Source organism: Cibotium barometz, chromosome 14 (assembly GCF_041138505.1).
Source record: "Cibotium barometz isolate CiBa-2024 chromosome 14, ASM4113850v1, whole genome shotgun sequence".
NCBI classification, from domain to species: Eukaryota; Viridiplantae; Streptophyta; class Polypodiopsida; order Cyatheales; family Cibotiaceae; genus Cibotium; species Cibotium barometz.
In genome coordinates this window covers 10,515,569-10,534,347 of record NC_141059.1, presented here as the reverse complement: position 1 = coordinate 10,534,347, position 18,779 = coordinate 10,515,569, and the positions used below count along the sequence as shown (strand labels likewise).

Below are 18,779 nucleotides of genomic sequence, written 5' to 3'. Positions count from 1 at the left end.
TGAAGTCAAAGACAAATTCTTGCAGCGGCATAAAAGGGAGTATTGTGGCTAAGACGCAACTCTCTCCCACTACCTAAGCAGATTGTCTGAGGCAAAGATTATAGTCTACCACACAATGCCATGAGCCCCAGGAAGGGAAAGTTGCAAATTTTGTATTAAAGACATTGTCCCTGTTCCTAGGTGCAATGATTATTCCTAAGAGTTATGAGAAGATTATTTTGATAGAGAAGTCTGCTACCTTAGAAATTTTTGGATGCTACCCTGGTTATTCCGGCAACAACCAAAGGGGTTACTTTCATACATATGCTGCAGTAGCATTGTCTCTAGGCATAAAGAACCCAGAGGAACTAAAAGTATGGCAAACACCGTTTGCTTAGGTATAACAAAAGCCAGATTCATTGGAATTGCCAAAGTCATTAGAATGGAAAGATACATTTAAAAGACTTATGTGTTATATCTATCTGTCCAACGATGATTAATAAAAATCTTTTGTTCTCTCCATTTGTTTTGTGCTTCTATGGCATCTGAGTTTTTAAATGCTTCAGAACGCTTCAATCTCTTCCTTTCCATATGTCTGAGTATCTATATCAGTTTGGATGACCTCAAGGTTTCTTTTTTATGTAGTTGTAGTATCCTTCTATAGAACCATTGGAACACTTCTTGTAGGATGTTTGCCTTACTTTTTCCACCACCATGTTGTGTGTGCCTGAAATATGCATTTTGAGCCATATAGTGTGATTTCTCAAGTCCTTGTGTGTTCCAAATGCTAGGATCTCCATACTTGTTGATAAAGTAAGGCATGTGGTTGTAGAGAATAATCTGCATAAGAAAACATACAATGTAAGTTAGTATCGAGGGCTAGGAAACAAGAAAAAGCTAGAAACATACCATGTAGTGTGTAATGTTAGTGTCAGTCCAAGCAACTCTGAATGCTTTTTTGAACGCTTGTGAGTTGTCTTGAAAGATCTTTTTGTCTTACTGGGAGTAGTTGACTTTCTCACACATTTGGAATAGAGTATCAATTGAATGCCAAACATCTGCTTTGATATTCCTTAAAGAACCTTCACGGTCTTTCACTGCATTATGATGCTTTTTCCACTGTTGGTATTCGATTCAACTTGTGTAGGTTGTTGTATATTACTTTCCTAACTTTGTAGGTTTGTGTTGCTGATTATTCATTGGCTTAGAAAGAAATCTTCTTGCCTTAACACCTCCAATGGAGGGCTTCATTGAAACTTCCTTTTCATTTGATGACTTTTTAGTGTCCTTTAGAATCTGGACATTACCTCCATGTAGTCCAATTTTTTATAGCACCTTCTCCAATGCACTGATGGCTTCTTTCCTCTCTGCTACATTCTTGATCTTCCAACCAAAGCCAATGTGGAGATATACCAGTTTCTCTATGATATGACACAAAGCATGAAGCATGCATATATGCACATTGGAAAGCGGAATCTCAAACACTGGTTTAAAGTTCTCATCCAAAATTTGTTTGTTCAATGGTCGTCTCCACCACATAGAGTCCATCACCCTTGCAGAGTCCATGCACTAAAGGCATGGAGACTTTGCATTGGCCCCTTTGCTGCAATTAAAATAAGTACTTGAGAGTCTTCAAATCACCCGCAAGATGCCATTGGACTTGAAATTTTTCCCTTTTCTCTACATGGAGCATCCTGTGTGCATTCATCTATTCTTTGATGAGATTGGGGATATGTGTCTGATGAAATATCCAAAACAAGGATTCATGGTCCTCTTTCTTGACCTCAAATCTCGAGGGGTGCACTTCTAAAAAATATATGTATCATGTGCTTTCAAGGGGCATTTAAAAAACCCCTTAAGTAAATTTTTTCCCTCAATAAAACCACCCCTCTTTACTTATGAACTAACGGATTTTTTTTGAAGTTGAATTAAAATACCCCTCCTGTTATTGTAATCCTGTTAAAAATTTTCCAAATTTTGAATTAAAATACCCCTCCTTTTGATCGCACGTCGTACACTAAAAATTTTTGAGGTGAACTCCCCAAGCCTCAAATGAACCTAGCCACCACCAGATGTTTGTCTCAGACTGCACACTAAAATACTTTGGATCATCCCTACTGCAATTACAAAGAGCCCTATTCATAAGTGTTATTGTGACCCTTTTCGTCTTTTTCTCCTTGATAATCTCGCACTCATCAAGCTTGATGACAAACTGAATTACACCTCCTACCTCTTCAAATGTAATATCATAGAACTCCACCATTCTCTTTTGCAAGAGCTCTAAGTCCATGAATATATTGTTGTGTTCATTGTAGAATGTGCTGCCACCTTCTCCCCTAAACTCTCCTACAATGTGGTATGAGTGACCAACATAGTGAAGCCGTTCTGTGTTTAATTCCTCCCTATGTCTCCAAACCTTTTTAGGTGTTAGAAGTAGCTTTGCTTTAATGCCTTTGGCCTCAAGGAGGGATGGCACTAACTTCTGGATGGCACTATAACACTGACTCCACTTGAATCCATGGCAGATTGAATATCCATAGCTGAAACTATATTGTTGGTTACAAATTCATCCACTATATCTCATTGAACCACCTTGAACTTCTTCTCTTTTATCATTTCTCTTGCCATTCTTGATGTCATGAATGGTTTCAGTTGCTTTGCTGGATTAAGATTAGGATTAATATTCTCTTTGTCAGGATGTATGACAACCCTATAAATACAGCACTAATTACTAACGTAGAGAACATGTAAATCCCAAAGAAGCCCAGCAAATAAAATAATATTAACTGCCAACACAAAAGACATGTGAATGGGAATGCATTCAGTGCAATCTTACCTTATGGCTTGGATTCTCTTCTTCAGGCCTCCAAAATCGAGCCTCAAGTTCATGTTTTTGAGCTTTCTTTTCCGTATGCGCCGTTCAACGATTGTGTATTTTTCTCTATATTTACGAAGGTCACTTCTTAGTTTATTGATTTGATATTCTTGTTCTTCTAATCTAACTTTCTGTGTCTTGCATTCACCAGACAAGCCAAGAAGCTCATTTGCTAAGTGTTGTGAATAATGCCTTTCTATTTCTTGCATGTAAGAAATTGACTTGCAATATCCTAGTACGCCTATGGCGCCATCACCTGCAAAACGTAAGAGAGTTGTGGGATTTGAAAAGGGAGGATGTGAAGCAGTACAGGGGTCAATAGGATAGATGGAGCCATCACACCAAAGGTCTATGTGTTGCTTCCCCAACAACCTCATATGTTCTTTAACATCTAATGAGAGCAATAGTTATCCACTTCTGCGTTTTTGAATGGGCACATATGCACTATCTAGATCAATGTGCAGACGGTACTTTCTCTTAATGCTTTCATGATTGGACTCTTCAATAGAATGAGTGTGTACATGATTGTTTTCCATTGGAGTGTTCTAGGAATGAGTAAGCATACTATATGATGCAGAGTGAAAGAATAGGACTGGCTATGGTGAGAGAAGGCTTGTATTTGTGTTTTGAAATTGGAGATGAAGGTTCTAATTCCCTCCAAACTGTCTTCCGTACAATAGTATCCTCCTGAACTAACTTTATTCTTGCAGTTTTGAATGTATCATTTCAAAGACGGTTCCAATGAGCTTTAAGATAGCCGTGTGGGAGAAAATTTACCTCTCTAACTTAGAGACTACACTTTTATGACTTTTACATTCTCTTTATTTTAATATTTCAAGAATTTTTCTAGACAGAGAAAATAAGAATCGACCATTTTCTTACAAGACCCTATGAATGACCTCCAAAATGTCCTACTGTGAGGATCATCTTGATAGGACCTACTACCCATTATGGTCCTGTATGATACATCATATATCGGTTTCCAAAGGGATTTGGAAGGTTGTTATGGAATTAAAGCACACCCTATCTTTCTAAGTTGGATAGTATAGGTACTTTGGATGGTGATACTTGTTTAGATATAGCTATGGCATTAACCTCCACACCTATCACAATAGAATAAGCCAAGTGGGATGGCATGGATGCATAGGCACATGCACTTTCCATGAGGAAAAGGATAATTATTTTTCATTTTCACTAAGACTACCAAGTAGGCTTGGGATGCACTTGCTACACTTTACTAGGTGTGTAACGAGGCATGAGTGGCCTACTCGTACATTCTGACCATATGAATGAGAGATAGAATGGATGAGTCCCTCACAAGAATCAAAGATCTTAGAGAGCAGATTGCACATATTGATGAGGCATATTCAAACATTTCACTGGTGTCTACTATCCTTATAGCTTTATCAGATTCGTACCAGAGTTTTGCATTGACACTTTAGCTCATGAATCCCTATTCCCTTTATTTTATGAGTTGGTCTTACAAACAAGAAGAGAAATCCTTAAAAAATTTAACTAGTATGTATGTGGCAGAATAGGCATTTGTTGAAAATGCATTCTCTTGCCAGTCAAAAAAGGTAAAGAGAAAGCCTTCTTAGGGAAACTATAAGAAAAAGGTAGAATCAACCAATCTTTTAGCAAAGATGCCAAGAAGGGGAGTGATAATCCTAATAAGAAAGAAAACAAAAAATGTATTTCCACATAACAAGAATGTAAGTAGGCAAGCACTTGATGTGTTGCACTCAAATGTATAGGGGCCGACAACAAAGACGACATCAATGGGAGGATGTGATTACTATGTATCTTTCATTGATGACCATATAAGGAAGTTATGGGTCATTAAACTATGTATCTTCATTAATGACCACACAAGGAAGTTGTGGGTCTATTTCATAAAAGAGAAAAGCAAAGTGTTTACTCAATTTCATAATTTGAGAATGTTGGTTGAAAAAAAAACATGTTTGCAAGTTAAGTCCCTGAGGTCAAATGGAGGAAGAGAGTACTTCTCCAATGAGTTCAATGATGGGTACTTGAGAAATCATGGAATTCAGAGGTAATTCACATGCAAGTACACTCCACAGCAAAATGGTTTTATTGAGAGGAAGAACACGCATATTTTACAGAGGTTGCTTATGTATTAACGTCAGTGAAGAGCATGCCTCCCATTATATTGGGGTGAAGAACTGTGCAACTGCTTTACATTATGAACAGGATCCCCACAACAACATGGTGTGACTCTAAAGGATAATTATACTAGCAAAAAACCAAAATTTTCACATTTTAAATTGTTTGAATACATTATATATGTACACATTCCTAATATGCATGTAGTAAGTTGGATCCAAAGGCTAAAAAATGTATGTTCATGGTTTCCCTTGAAGAAAAAAGGGGTAAAGATGTTATAACCGTGTCACATGTGAGATGAGGATAAGAAGGGATGTTGTCGTTGATGAGATGAGATGTTGTCTTTGATGAGATGAGTAGTTGGTACAGATATTATAACCTTATCACACGTGAGATGAGGGTAAGCATGGATGTCTTTGATGAGATAAGAAGTTGGTATGCTACTGTAAAAGACTCGATTGGGACTGATGCACAAGAGCAGGTGATTATATAGAATACAAGTTAGCAATCAGAGTCATTGAGTGGACCGAGAGAATCCTCTAGAAGTGGGTCCATTAATAGACCATGGAGTGGTAGGCTGTGTTAGAAAATTATTCCTACTTGTTCAGTGCACCACACAAAGGTAAAGAGAAGGTTGATGAGTTTCTTGGTATGCTTGACATTTCAGCAAGCCATTTATATGTTGATGGAGAGTCTAGTGGTGGCTCAAAGCAGAGGCTTGATAAGGAGTTTGGAATTCCAACTATTAGGACACCTGGTGTGTAAGGAATGCTATGGCAACAATGCAAGGACACCAAAGACCACGCAAGTTGGATAGGGTCAAACCCTATTTACAGAGATAGTATGCATTGGACATGCTGTCAAAATATGGTATGGCTAGCTGCTAAAACCATTTCTATATTGTTGGATCAGAATGGCAAGCTGAGTGCAAACATAGGTGAGATTTTGGAGAATGCCACTATGTACAAGAAGATAGTGGTAAACTTGATCTACATGAATGATCTCCATGCCAGACATGAACTCCACAATTGGATTGGAGATCCAATTTATACAGGTCCCTCGGAAGCCACATTTGGATAGTGTGAGGCACACACTATGCTACATGAGGTCCACAATGGATTATGGCCTCTTCTATGAGCCTAGTATATATTGCAGGTGTATAGATACATTGATGCAAATTGAGCTAGTAGCGTCTTGGACAGAAGATCTACTACCGGGTATATGTTTTTCTTTGGGAGTGGTGTTGTTACATAGAGCATCAACAAGAAGGAGTGATAGTTACCTTGTCAAGTACAGAGACAGAGTAACAAAGGTGATGCAATGGTAGCATGTGAGGTAGCTTGGTTACGTAAGCTACTTGGAGATTTGGGGTTACATGTGGATAGGCATGTAATCATCTATTCGACAACCTTAGTAGCATACAGTTGGCCAAGAACCTAGTGTTTCACGCACGGACCACACACATAGAGGTTCATTCTTGCTTCTTCAAAGATATGGTCCTGGCAAGAGATGTTGATCTCATGTACATCAGCATAGAGGAGCAAGTAGGCTAACAATTTCACAAAGGCCTTGGGAGTAGAGAAGCTTCGCATATTTCACACTATGCTTGAAGTCTTGGTGGAGACGGGGTTGAGCTTAAGGGGGAGTGTTGAGATGTAAAGCTCAGCACAGGTTGACACTCATGATATGCCTAGGTAAAACCATTCCACCTTTACAACACTATTGTATTTGGTACAGCTGACATTACAGATCTTTGCCAATGATTCTATGCTGAACTACACCTACCTAGTCCAACCGAGTTATGGCATACTTATCTTGCTAGCTCACCTACTTAGTGTGTTCACATTATGGACCTCTTTTACATAGTACTCTAGTATTTATATTGGTTTTCACTTATTCTTTGTAGACCTTTTGTTGAGAGCAATAAGAAGAAGAAAATTTTAGCCTTCCATCTCTGTGTGTGCCTTATCCATTGTTGTGTGAGTATGTGTATGCCTCTAAGAGCTCAAGCTCTCTCTTCTCTCCCAATCTTTTCAATCCTAGGGTATAAGGTGATGCTATGGAGGGGAGGGGCATTAGGTAATAGGCCTAATAACCACGAATAGCAACTTGCATGGGACAAAAGTAGCACCATGGTACATAACCCAGGAATACGAGCAAATCATTATAAAGTCCTTAGGCTGAACATCATTTTTCATGATTAAAAGACCAAGTAACAATGTTTTGTGTCATTTACAAAGGAAGTAACTCCTAAGTATTTAAAAATGGAAAAAGAAAAAAGCACTTATGAGTCGTAACTCCCACAAGCAACCTACTAAATACATCACCACAACCAAAGATGTGACTAGGAAACCTTTTCGAACTCATAGATTGTAGGTGCCAATAACTAAAACCTCCAAGGAAATATTTTTAGATTTATATATTAAAGGTTTCAATAATTAAAATATTTAAGAAATCCCAAATTAGAATCCATGAATCTAAAATTAGGTAGATTCGTTAATCTAGAAATCTTAGGAGACATTAACCTAAGCATTTTTTGTAATAAAAAGTCTGAGAATGGCAACATTAGTAACTTCAAATTAGAAAAATTATATTGTCAACAACTAACAACAATGTTGATAGTGAAGAGGAGCATAAATATAATAGGGTGTTAGGTTGATTTACACTCTTACCTTTCCTAAACAAATGTGTCACAGGGGCTAAGCTTGAACCAAGCTTAAGAGAACCATTTTTACATGTGGAGAGTTGTGTCCATCACATTTCTTTTTTCTATGTACATTTTCACACACCATCATGTTTCCTTTATCAATGGGTGGTGTTTTCTAACACCAATTGCTCTCTAACACCCTAGTTTATGAGACAATCTATGAAAAATTAGAGAGAACAGTCATTCTATTGCACAAATGGAAGAATATGATTACAAACATAGGAGATTAGCTTTTATACTTCATAATCATTTTCTCACTAGGTTGTTAAGAGTAAGTAACCCAAGGTGTGGCCATGACTAGTTATAGGCTTATAAACCGGGTTCCTCATTTTATGAACTTTGTGTACATGACATGATAGAATCTTAAGAGTGCATATAACATATAAAAGACCTTAATGTGCATGATGATATGAGAGAATAGTGCTTACAACATAGAAAAGACAAGATTACAATAAGACTCTCTATAATTGCATATGAAGCATGGATATTGTATTAATGGGGTTGTCATGTTAATTGGATCTGTAATAAAGTAGGAACTTTATTCAATAGGGTTAATAATGGGACAAGTCCATGTATAAAAGAGGGGACTTGGACCATGGTTGAAACTTTTGATGATCATTTTTAGAAATGGAAACTTATGTTTCTTGGAGCTCATGGCTTCTCTCTTGGCTTGTGGAAGGCTATTTCCATTCTCTTGGTGAGAGACTAAACACACTTAGGCATCATGTTTACATGGTGATTACTCATATTTTTCATGCATTACATCCCTTCATTCCAATTGGTATCAGAGCTCTTGGTTTTGATCATGGGCATGCATGGGTTGTTGGGAAAATTTGCTTGAAAATTTGAGTTTCTTTCATTTTTTTTTCTCATTTTCTTGTAATCCTTGAGTGATTCTTGACAAATCTTCTCTAATCTTGCTTAATCTCATGGAGATGGTGAGCATTTCATGGAAATTGCTTGAATTTTGAGTGATTTTGGCCAATTTTGCCATTTTTGGACCAAATTTTGGGCCTCTGGACCAAAAATTTGGGGCAGTCGGGCCAAAACTTAGGGCAAGTGACTAATTGCAATTAACTTTTCTGCTAATCACGTTTAGTAATCATCTTCTTCTTCCTCAAGCTTTCCATAGCCATGGGATGCTCTTCCTTTACCCGTTTTGATGCCAAACCTTAGGGTTTTTGTAGAGCTTCTTGAGATCTTTCATTTGAGCCTCTTTCTTGCAAATTTTTTCTCAAGATTTGGGAGCTTGTGAACCTTTCTCCATGGCTGAAAGTTGAGCTTTCATTGCCAAGTTCTACTCAACATAGATGGCTGCAAGCATCATATTATGGTGATTTCTTCTCTCAATGAGCATGGAGACTAGCAATGGGGCTAAATTTTCACTTCTGGGGCTGATTTTCGCTGATTTTCGTCGCCTCTTCCATGCCTCCTCCAAGCTATGAAGCTTAGCCACAAGCTTTATGAAGGATTGCTAAGTGTTTTAGCCCTTTTTGGTGAGATTTTGGGGAGCATTTCATGGCCAATGGAGAGGGAGAAATGGTGTTCTTTGGCTGCAAATCAGGGAGCAAAAAGAGGCTACGTTTTTCTTCAACAAGAGGCTTCTTCAACATTTTCTACCAATTAAAGCTTTCCGGATGACATTGGTGAGTGGTTTGATCAATTTCTTGCAAATTTGAACCATTTGGTGGAGCTTGCAAATGGATTAGGGTTGGACACATTCAAACTCCCCTAATTTTCAAAAATTAACCATTAAAGCTTGACCATTCACATGCCAATATTGCTTCTCCATGCATTATTGATGGCAATGGTGAAAGGAATTGATTCCACATGAGCTTGGCCAATTCATAGATCACATTTTGGGAGATTTTCTTCATTATGTCTCATTTGGCATGCCATTGATGGAATAGCAAGCTTATGCAATGTTTTTGGAGTCCCTCATGCTCATCTTGATGCCATATGGACACTATGGATGCTATACATAGCCATGCCAATGCTATGTTTTACACATGGGCATAAGAGAGCATAAGTTTTGGAAGCATGCATTTGTCAATATGATGTGAAAGGGATTGTTGGAATGCAATTGCAAATGCCTTGATTGTGGTTAACAAATGCTTATGCAAATGCCATGGTGAGGGCATTGTGAATTGTTGGTTTGAGTTGGAGCTTTTGGATGATGGATTGAGGCATGAGTCCATGCTTTATTGATGAGTTCTAAATTGTAAAAGGGCATGAGTCATGCTCAATACTTGTAAGCCAACAAACTTGTTCTATCATTTGATATTATCCACATCATTTTGTACCTACACTCACCATTGCTACCACTTCAAGTTTCTATAGAATCTAGCAATGTGTGAGGGTACCTTGGCATTGGTTGGAGAGGCCAAGGGGAGAATGGCTTGAACTCTTTGTGCCGTGATTGCTTGGTAAAGCGGTACAAAGGGGGATTAGGTACACCGGTGTGAAGAAATGGCCTCAACCTTCACCTTGGAGGAAAACTCGGTGAAGGGGTGAGAAGAGCTTGGCCGGGAGATCGGCAAGCTTCAACGCGCGTCCTCAACAATCCTCACCATCGACTTTGTGGATGCATTTGGGCAATGGGGCCCCTTTTCCATCATATTGTGTGGATATTGCAAATGCTTTGATGGACAAAGAGTGCATATGATCTTTCATGACATTGTGGGATACAAAGAGTATTGCATTGTGATTTGAGAAGTTGCATTTTCATTTGAGATTTGGTTCCAATTACAAAGGAGACTCTGGCGGAATTTTTCCAACAAGGGAGCCAAACAAGCTTATTGATTGGAGCTTTATCCCATGGATACACTTGAAGAGTTATTCACAACTACCAAGGGGAGAAACACCAATCATTTGTAGCCGGATTGAGCTTTGGGACCGAATTTTGGGAATTTCTGGGATTTTACAAAACCCTAATTCAGTCCTAGGGTTTTTGGGATTAGGTCCTAGTGATTACACGACTCTATTCTACTCCTTGAGAGTTTTCAAATGAGCCATAGAACCCCTTAATCGGATATCACAATCTCGGTCAAAGTAGTCATGTTGACTTTCTGGTCAAAGTCAAACAGAATATACTTCCACTTTGACTGAATCAAAATGCTTTTAGGGGTAGGTTCTATCTTCCGTTAGCTTTCTATAGAGCCGTCAAAATCCTAATTCCGACATATATTTTGCGTTTTAGAGCCAAATTACTACTTTCAGCTGTCCCGCACAAACCCTAAAACAGAGAGTACTTGCCCACACCTAATTCTTACTGTGTTCATTTGGGAGGATAGTAGACACCATTACCTACCCATAGAACCTTCTTTTGTCCAATTCCGACATCATTTGGGCATTCTACCAACATCTTGCATTTCTTCACTATGCCGAAGGGAAGACCACGCAAGGGTGGGGATGTTGTGCAAGAAATGATCATTGGTGATGAGGACATGGAAGGTAATATGGATGCAAGGGATGCATTCATCAATGAAGACAATGGGGGCAATGTATATAATCAAATTTCTCAAGGGACACAAGCGGCGGTTAACCATGACACCCTCATGCAAATGCTTGTACAACGGTTGGAGACCTTAGGCTCCAAGCTTGATTCTCATTTTGAAACATTATCCTCACGGATTGGTGTGGTGGAGGACAAGTTTGGGAAGTCTCAAGCACAAGAAAAGCATGGGAATTATGGTGACTATGAGCAAAGAAAAGGCAAGGGCGTCTTGAATGAGGATTCCATGAAGGCCGTACAAGAGGATCCATTGGGAGCATCCACTCGGGGATTCATGGTGGATGCACGGAGACCTCTTGTCAAGGACATGTGTTTGTGAATGATGAGGAGATTGCACTCGATTGGAATCAAATGTCCTTTGCCCAAAGACAAAGGGATGCTCACGAGAAGTGGATGGAATTGTCGAATATCATCAAGAGGGATTACAAAGACTTTGCACAATTTATGGAGTCATACTCGAAGATGCAAAGATTCAAGCCCTCTACCCAACATGATAACCCATCCCACATATCTTCCAAGGATGTCAAAGACAAAATCTCACTATCAAAGTTCAAAGGTGACGGGTCATCTCCGCAAGAGTTGGAGGAGTGGGCTACCAAGCTTGACACCTATTTCCAACTTTACCCAAAAAGTGAGCGTGATATGGTACAATTTTCCTCCTTACATATTGAAGATTATGCTCATCAATGGTGGAGGCACTTGGTCAAACAAGGGAACACGCCATCAACTTGGGAAGGATTGAAGCGGGAGATGAACTTGGCCTTCATTTCACCCTTAGTGCTCGACCGATACCATGAAGAATGGTATGAGCTTTCTCAAAAGGGGATGATGGTGAGAGGTTACATCAAGAGATTTTTGAAGCTTTCAATGTACGTGGAAGGCTTGAGTGAAGACATGAAGATGAAAAAGTTTGTGCATGGGCTTGAACACTTCATCAAGGCGGATGTGTCGGCTCAAAGGCCTAGCTCTCTCAAAGAAGCTATGAGGTTAGCCGAACTCTATGAGCCAAAGTACAAGAGGTCTCAGCCCATGACCTTCACCAAAGACACACTCAAACAAACCACTACTTCTTACAATTTTGGGAAAGGTCCTACCTCTACATTACCATCCTCTAATCCAAGAACTCCTACATCATTTGGGGGTAGACAGCCAAAGAATGGGATACATCAATTTGATGCCAAAAAGAGTAGTGACTTCATGAAGAAGAAGCCCTTTCAACCCTTCAAGAAGACTCAAAGAATGGATGATCCAAAGATTGAGGAGTTGAGAAGCAAAGGGCTATGTTTCAAGTGCAAAGAGAGGTGGTCACCCGGGCATGTGTGCAAATCAAAGAAGATTGTGGCCACTATGATCCTCATGGATGAGGAAGAGAACAAGGATGACTCTCATGACATTGAGGAATGGGAGGATTGCAATGAAGAAGCACATGAGGAGTCACTTGAAGACCATTCTTTCATCACGGAGGATAGTGAGTTTCCGTTTGATCCGGGAGGTGGAGTTAAGGAAAGCCTTGTGGACGGAGACATGCCTACCAATGCAGAAATTTCAGCTTGCATATGCTCTATCTCACAAGAGTTGTTGGCGGGTTGCAAGAACCCAAGCACACTAAGGTTGGTGGGGACCATCAATGGGAGGGTTGCACATATTCTTGTGGATTCCGGGAGCACTCATAGCTTCATCAACTCTAAATCCATCAACTCTCTCAAACTCAACACAAAGAAGTATACATGCTGTAATTTCTGGACAGCTTTGGGAAGGTCTACTATTGGGCCTATTTTTCTACTCCAACAAGCTTCATGGCGTATCCTAATGAAAGATTATGATGTGGGCTACATATGGCTGAGTGTACATATCAATTTCAGCCCAATATATGGAGTCTAAATGAAGGATTTTCAAGGGTCTTCATCGACTAGAAGGGCTGTCATAACAGTCCCACTCATACACTTTGGGCTTGAAGCTTTGTGGACTTGTATACATCCGGATTTTCATTGTATATGTGCTTTGGATGTACTTGAGAACTCTTAACCACTTCCCATTGATTACATTAGAGTCTCATACTTTGAGATTGTACATGTTATTGATTTTGAGGATAAAATCTTTGGGAAGGGATGGTTTGTAATAAAGTAGGAACTTTATTCAATAGGGTTAATAATGGGACAAGTCCATGTATAAAAGAGGGGACTTGGACCATGGTTGAAACTTTTGATGATCATTTTTAGAAATGGAAACTTATGTTTCTTGGAGCTCATGGCTTCTCTCTTGGCTTGTGGAAGGCTATTTCCATTCTCTTGGTGAGAGACTAAACACACTTAGGCATCATGTTTACATGGTGATTACTCATATTTTTCATGCATTACATCCCTTCATTCCAGGATCAATTTACATGATCCCCTTCCTAATGTTGATCATTGTTGGAATATGTGGTACCCCCATGTACAAATGTAGAAACACCATGTGAATGGGTGCTATGATGGAGGAGATAAGGATAATAGTTATGTCGAAGAGACGAGGATGATGATCTGGCATATGGATAAAACACTCACAATGTAACCCAAGGCCTATATTATGAGCATGATGATAATGAAGAATGTGCTTGTTGATGAATATGCTTGCCTAGTACTCTATTGTTAGCATCTTCTTAATCATCTATCATTAGTCTTAATCACTTTTCCTAATCATGAGCTCACTCTGACCATGTTTCTTAACATGTTATTAGAGGCAATGCCCCTAAAAGGCCACTTTAATCTACCCACTATCTGAAAGTAAGTTCAAGCTTTGTGAAATTTTAAAAGTCATAATTTTTAACCATTTTATGATTGAAGTGGGGATGATGTATGCCAAGAATGATGCAAATGTCATGTATGATGGAAATTCTCAAGTCTCTTAATGCCATGATTCCACAATGTTTTTATGCTATGTTTCCCCTCCATGCTCATGAGGATGTGTCAATGTCATGCCTATGTTATGGCTTAATACACTATGTCAATGCATGTCTATGAAAGTATAATGGATGCCAATGATATGTAGACAAATGCTATGATAAAATGCCATGTATTTCTATCCAATATTGGCATGATGAATGTATGGCATCCCTATGATAAACATGTGATGAAATGCTATACCCATTTCATCCCCAGGGTTTCACCTAAAAATATGTAAGTATAGCATGTGAGTTCATCAAGAGGGGTGTATTAATTTTAAAAAGTTACAAAATTACATTTAAAAGGGGATTTTTAACCAATTTTGAAAACAAATGTAAGTTTATGAATAAAAAGGGGGTCGTTTTATTCACAAAAGTATGTAAGTGTAAAGGGTTTTTTAAATGCTCCACACATGATACAAAGGATTTCTTCATAGTGCAACCCCTGAGATTTCATGATTATGGAAAACTATATCACTATGTATGCCAATGAAGAATGTTATGACGTCTATAGATGCTGCCTCCTCACAAGTGATGCCATGAAGACCAATGTAGATGGAGGCTACAATGATGAGGAAGACTCAATGTTCTACATGGTATGCTTACCTTACGGATGTTATGCCTCAAGTTGATGCTATGTTCAATGGATACTTTCCAATGAGAAGCCATGGTGGATGAAGAGGCTATGCATTGCTTATATGGTTCAATGATGATGATTCTCCATGTTATGGTAAAGCAATGTATGCAATGCTCCAATGTATGTTTCCATGAAACCATATGTCAAGATGCAAGCCATGTCTATGCCTATGTAGATGATGTTATGATGGTGGTACCATGATATGGTCGTGTCAAAAATGGATGTCGATGCCATGATGATACTATGATGGATGTCAACAATGTTTATGTTAATGTATGATCAACCATGGGCTTAGGCAACCCTCGCGAGTGATGATGTAGCCTATATGTATGTCACAACATGTAGATGTGTGAGGTCTATGTATGTGATGAAACATGGATGTGTGAGATCCATGTTATGTTTGCCATAATGAAGAAATGCCACCTTTGAGCATCGATGATGTAGCTCATGTGGAATGATGACCATGTATGAATTTATGTATGGTCTCCCACTTATCCCCCTTGGTATGTATGGCCAACTTGGCACCAAGGGAGGGTGCTAAAATATGTGGTGCCCCCGTGTACCAATGTAGAAGCCCCATGTGAATGGGTGCTATGATGGATGAGATAAGGGTAATGGTTATGTGAAAGATGAGGATGATGATGTGGCATATGGATGAGCCACTCACTGTTGGAAATAGGGTTTCAGGAATGCACACACACACACATACACATACACACAGTAGAGAAGCTCAAGGGAGCACACAATGAGATTATATATAGATAATGAATGTGTGCTATACAAAGAAGATAAGTATACCCCAAGATGGGTGTATACTAGCATGAGGGAAAAACTTCCTAAAGAGGAAAAAGGTACCCTGGTTGGTCCTAGTGTATTCACACACATGACTACCAAATATGGATTCAAATCCCCCTTAGAAGTGATGATGTGAACAAGGAGTAAGCTGGCACTAGACCTCCAGAGATGTGCCAGGCCCTTTGGATTATAGGGAGCCGCGACTAGTCCCCAAAGGGAAGTAAGTTTAAAGCTTTGCAAAAATTTTCAAACTACTCTCGTGGGAGAGCCTTCATAAATAAATCTACTAAGTTGTCTTGTATCGGCACATAAGACAAGTTAATTACCATTGCAAAGCATCTCTTCTTGACATAATGATAGTGCACCTCAATGTGCTTTGTGCAAACATTAAAAATTCGATTCCTCACACTACCATAGCACTGTGACTATCATTGAAGCTGACTCACCAATATCCAAATCAATAAATAAGGTGCTTGAGGCCAAACACAATCAACTGTGGTGGCTATAAATGCTGCCATGTAATCAGCTTCATAGCTAGAAGTAGCCATAGTGAGTTGCTTCTTGTTGAGCCATGATATACATGAATCACCAAGGTGAAAGCAAAAACCACTCATGGACACTTGTGTGTCATAACATCCAGCCCAATCTGAGTCTATAAATGCATATCCCCTTTTGGGATAAAATAACCCAAAGTGATTAGTGCTCTTTAGGTAACAGAATACCCATTGGATAGACTGGCAATGCTTTGTGCCTGGGCTGCATAAATCTGCTCAATATTGAGACCACATGCTGAATGTCAAGCTTGGTGTTACACAAAAAAATAAGGCATCCAATAGCTTCTTGATACAAGCCAACATCAAAAGAGACCTACTAATCGTAAACCTAGCTCCATAGGTGTAGCCACAAGTTTACAGTCTTCAAGATTGAACCTCTTCAGCAATGCATCTATGTACTTCCTCTGCAGCATAACAATATTATCATTACACTACCAAAACTCAATGCCCAAATAATAGTGCAATGGCCCAAGATCTATATCTCAAAAGACTTCTCTAAATCAACTATAAAAGCTTAAATATGATCATTATTAGGGCCCATGAGCAACATGTCATCAATGTATAGCATAATGACCAAGAAAACATCCTTAGTCTCCTTAATAATATAGAGGGTTACTATTAGTTGGGCTGTTACAAAAACCTTGTGCAACCAAGTATGCATGTAGTTTTTCATACCATACTTTGGGAGCTTGCTTAAGACCATATAAAGCTTTCTTCAATCCCCATAATTTTGATTCCTAGGTTTTCTAAACAAAAACACAAGGCTGAGATACAAAGACCTCCTTATGCAAATCTCCATTTCAAGAAATATTTTTGATATCCAACTGACGTACATTCTCACTTTTATGTGCTGCAAGTGCAATGATAGTCTACATGGTAGCCATATGACATGTGGATGCAAAGGTTTCATCATAATCAATGCCTTTCTCTTGTGCATAACCCTTTGCAACAATCCTAGCTTTGTATCGCTCAACACTGCCATCCGCTTTACATTTGAGCTTGTAAACCCATTTTGTACCAATAGCCTTCTTGCCAAGAGGCAAGTTTATCAAATCCCATGCATCATTTTTTAGTATATCGAATCATACTTAGATTTCACAGCACTCATCCAATTTTCATCAAAGAAGATAGGTTCCTCTTCATCACACATAAATTGGCAATAACAGCATAACCTGCATCAAACAAGAGATGCATGATGAGAGCCTACACATGTTCTACTGGAGCAAAGGAGTGGCCAATTTGCTGTCACAACGTAGTGTGCGTACTAGCCATTTTAACATACTTTTAGACTCCTTAATTTCCCTCTTCCTCATCAACTACATCATCCACATTTCCCTCATCAATAGGCTGATTTTTTGTTGGCTGAAAAACATGCTTATTTGTAACCTGTGTGGGCTAATTTTTAGCATTTCTTTGATTACCCGAATGCTCTACATCAATGTATCTTGCATTGAACAATGGAAGGAGAGTGTCGAATATGTCCTCTACGTGAACATACATTTTATTGTTTTTTACATGAAAGCAAAGGCTGAATTGCATCTTCCATAAATACATCTCTACTTACAAGAATCCGCTTGGTAGTAGGATGATATAGATGGTAATCCTTACTTTTCAAGATTTATCCCACAAAAATACATTTAGCAACCTTATCACATCACGCTTGCTATGAAGTTGCTCAAGCACAAGTGCATAAGCAAGACAACTAAAAATGCATAAATGAGCCATAGAGGGCCTCTACCATTCCAAGCTTCAAAAGGTGTAATTGTATACAAAGCCTTTGTAGGATAACTATTCAAAATATATGTTGCACACATGACTATTTCTAGCCAGAAACCATGAGGTAACTCCTAACTTTTAACCATATAACATGCCATCTCCATGAGAGACCTGTTTTTACGTTCAGCTACACCATTTTGCTGAGGTGTATATGGCACAATACATTAGTGTTTTATCCCATGATCATCAGCTAGCCATATATGCATAAAACTCCTTAGACATATACTCCCCCTCTCTCGATCAGTATGTAGAGTACCAATCTTACATGCAAAAGCATTTTGAAGCATAGTAGCAAAGTACCTAAAGCTCATAAAAACCTCTAATGTCTATTTCAATGGATATATCGAGGTTTATCTAGAATAATCATCAATGAATGGGAAAAAAATAGAGGTAGCCCCCAATAGATGGTGTCCTCATAGGACCACATACATCACTATGTATAAGCTACAATTTGTGGATAGCTCTAACTGAACCATCTTTGGAAAATGATGTCCGCTACATTTTTCCAAGAGTACAATCCTCCATAAACATTTTTGATAGGGACTTGAAGATGTGGCATCTCACACACCATGTCATGTCTATGCAAATGCAACAAACTACCAAAGTTCAAGTGACCAAATCGTGCATGCCTCAGCTTAGTATCACCCATTGCCTTTGTGGTAGAAACTATACATACAACATGCCTTTGTATTTCATATGCATCTAGCCTTCTATAAAGGCCATGAGACAAAGTACCAAAAGCAAAAATTATCCTACCATCACTACAATCATGAACAATACATCTATCATCCTCAAACAGAACCACTAAGCCAGCCTTAGTAATGGCAGAGATAGATAACAAGTTCTTCTTGATCCCTAGTATATATAATGCATCTGAAAGCATGATTATTCCACCTTT

At 38.8% G+C, this 18,779-nt stretch overlaps 1 pseudogene; it reads right to left on the bottom strand.

Annotated features, from left to right (window-relative positions):
- Positions 1-444: 444 nt before the first annotated feature.
- Positions 445-18,779, bottom strand: part of LOC147631659 (uncharacterized) — a 71,285-nt pseudogene continuing 52,950 nt past the window's right edge.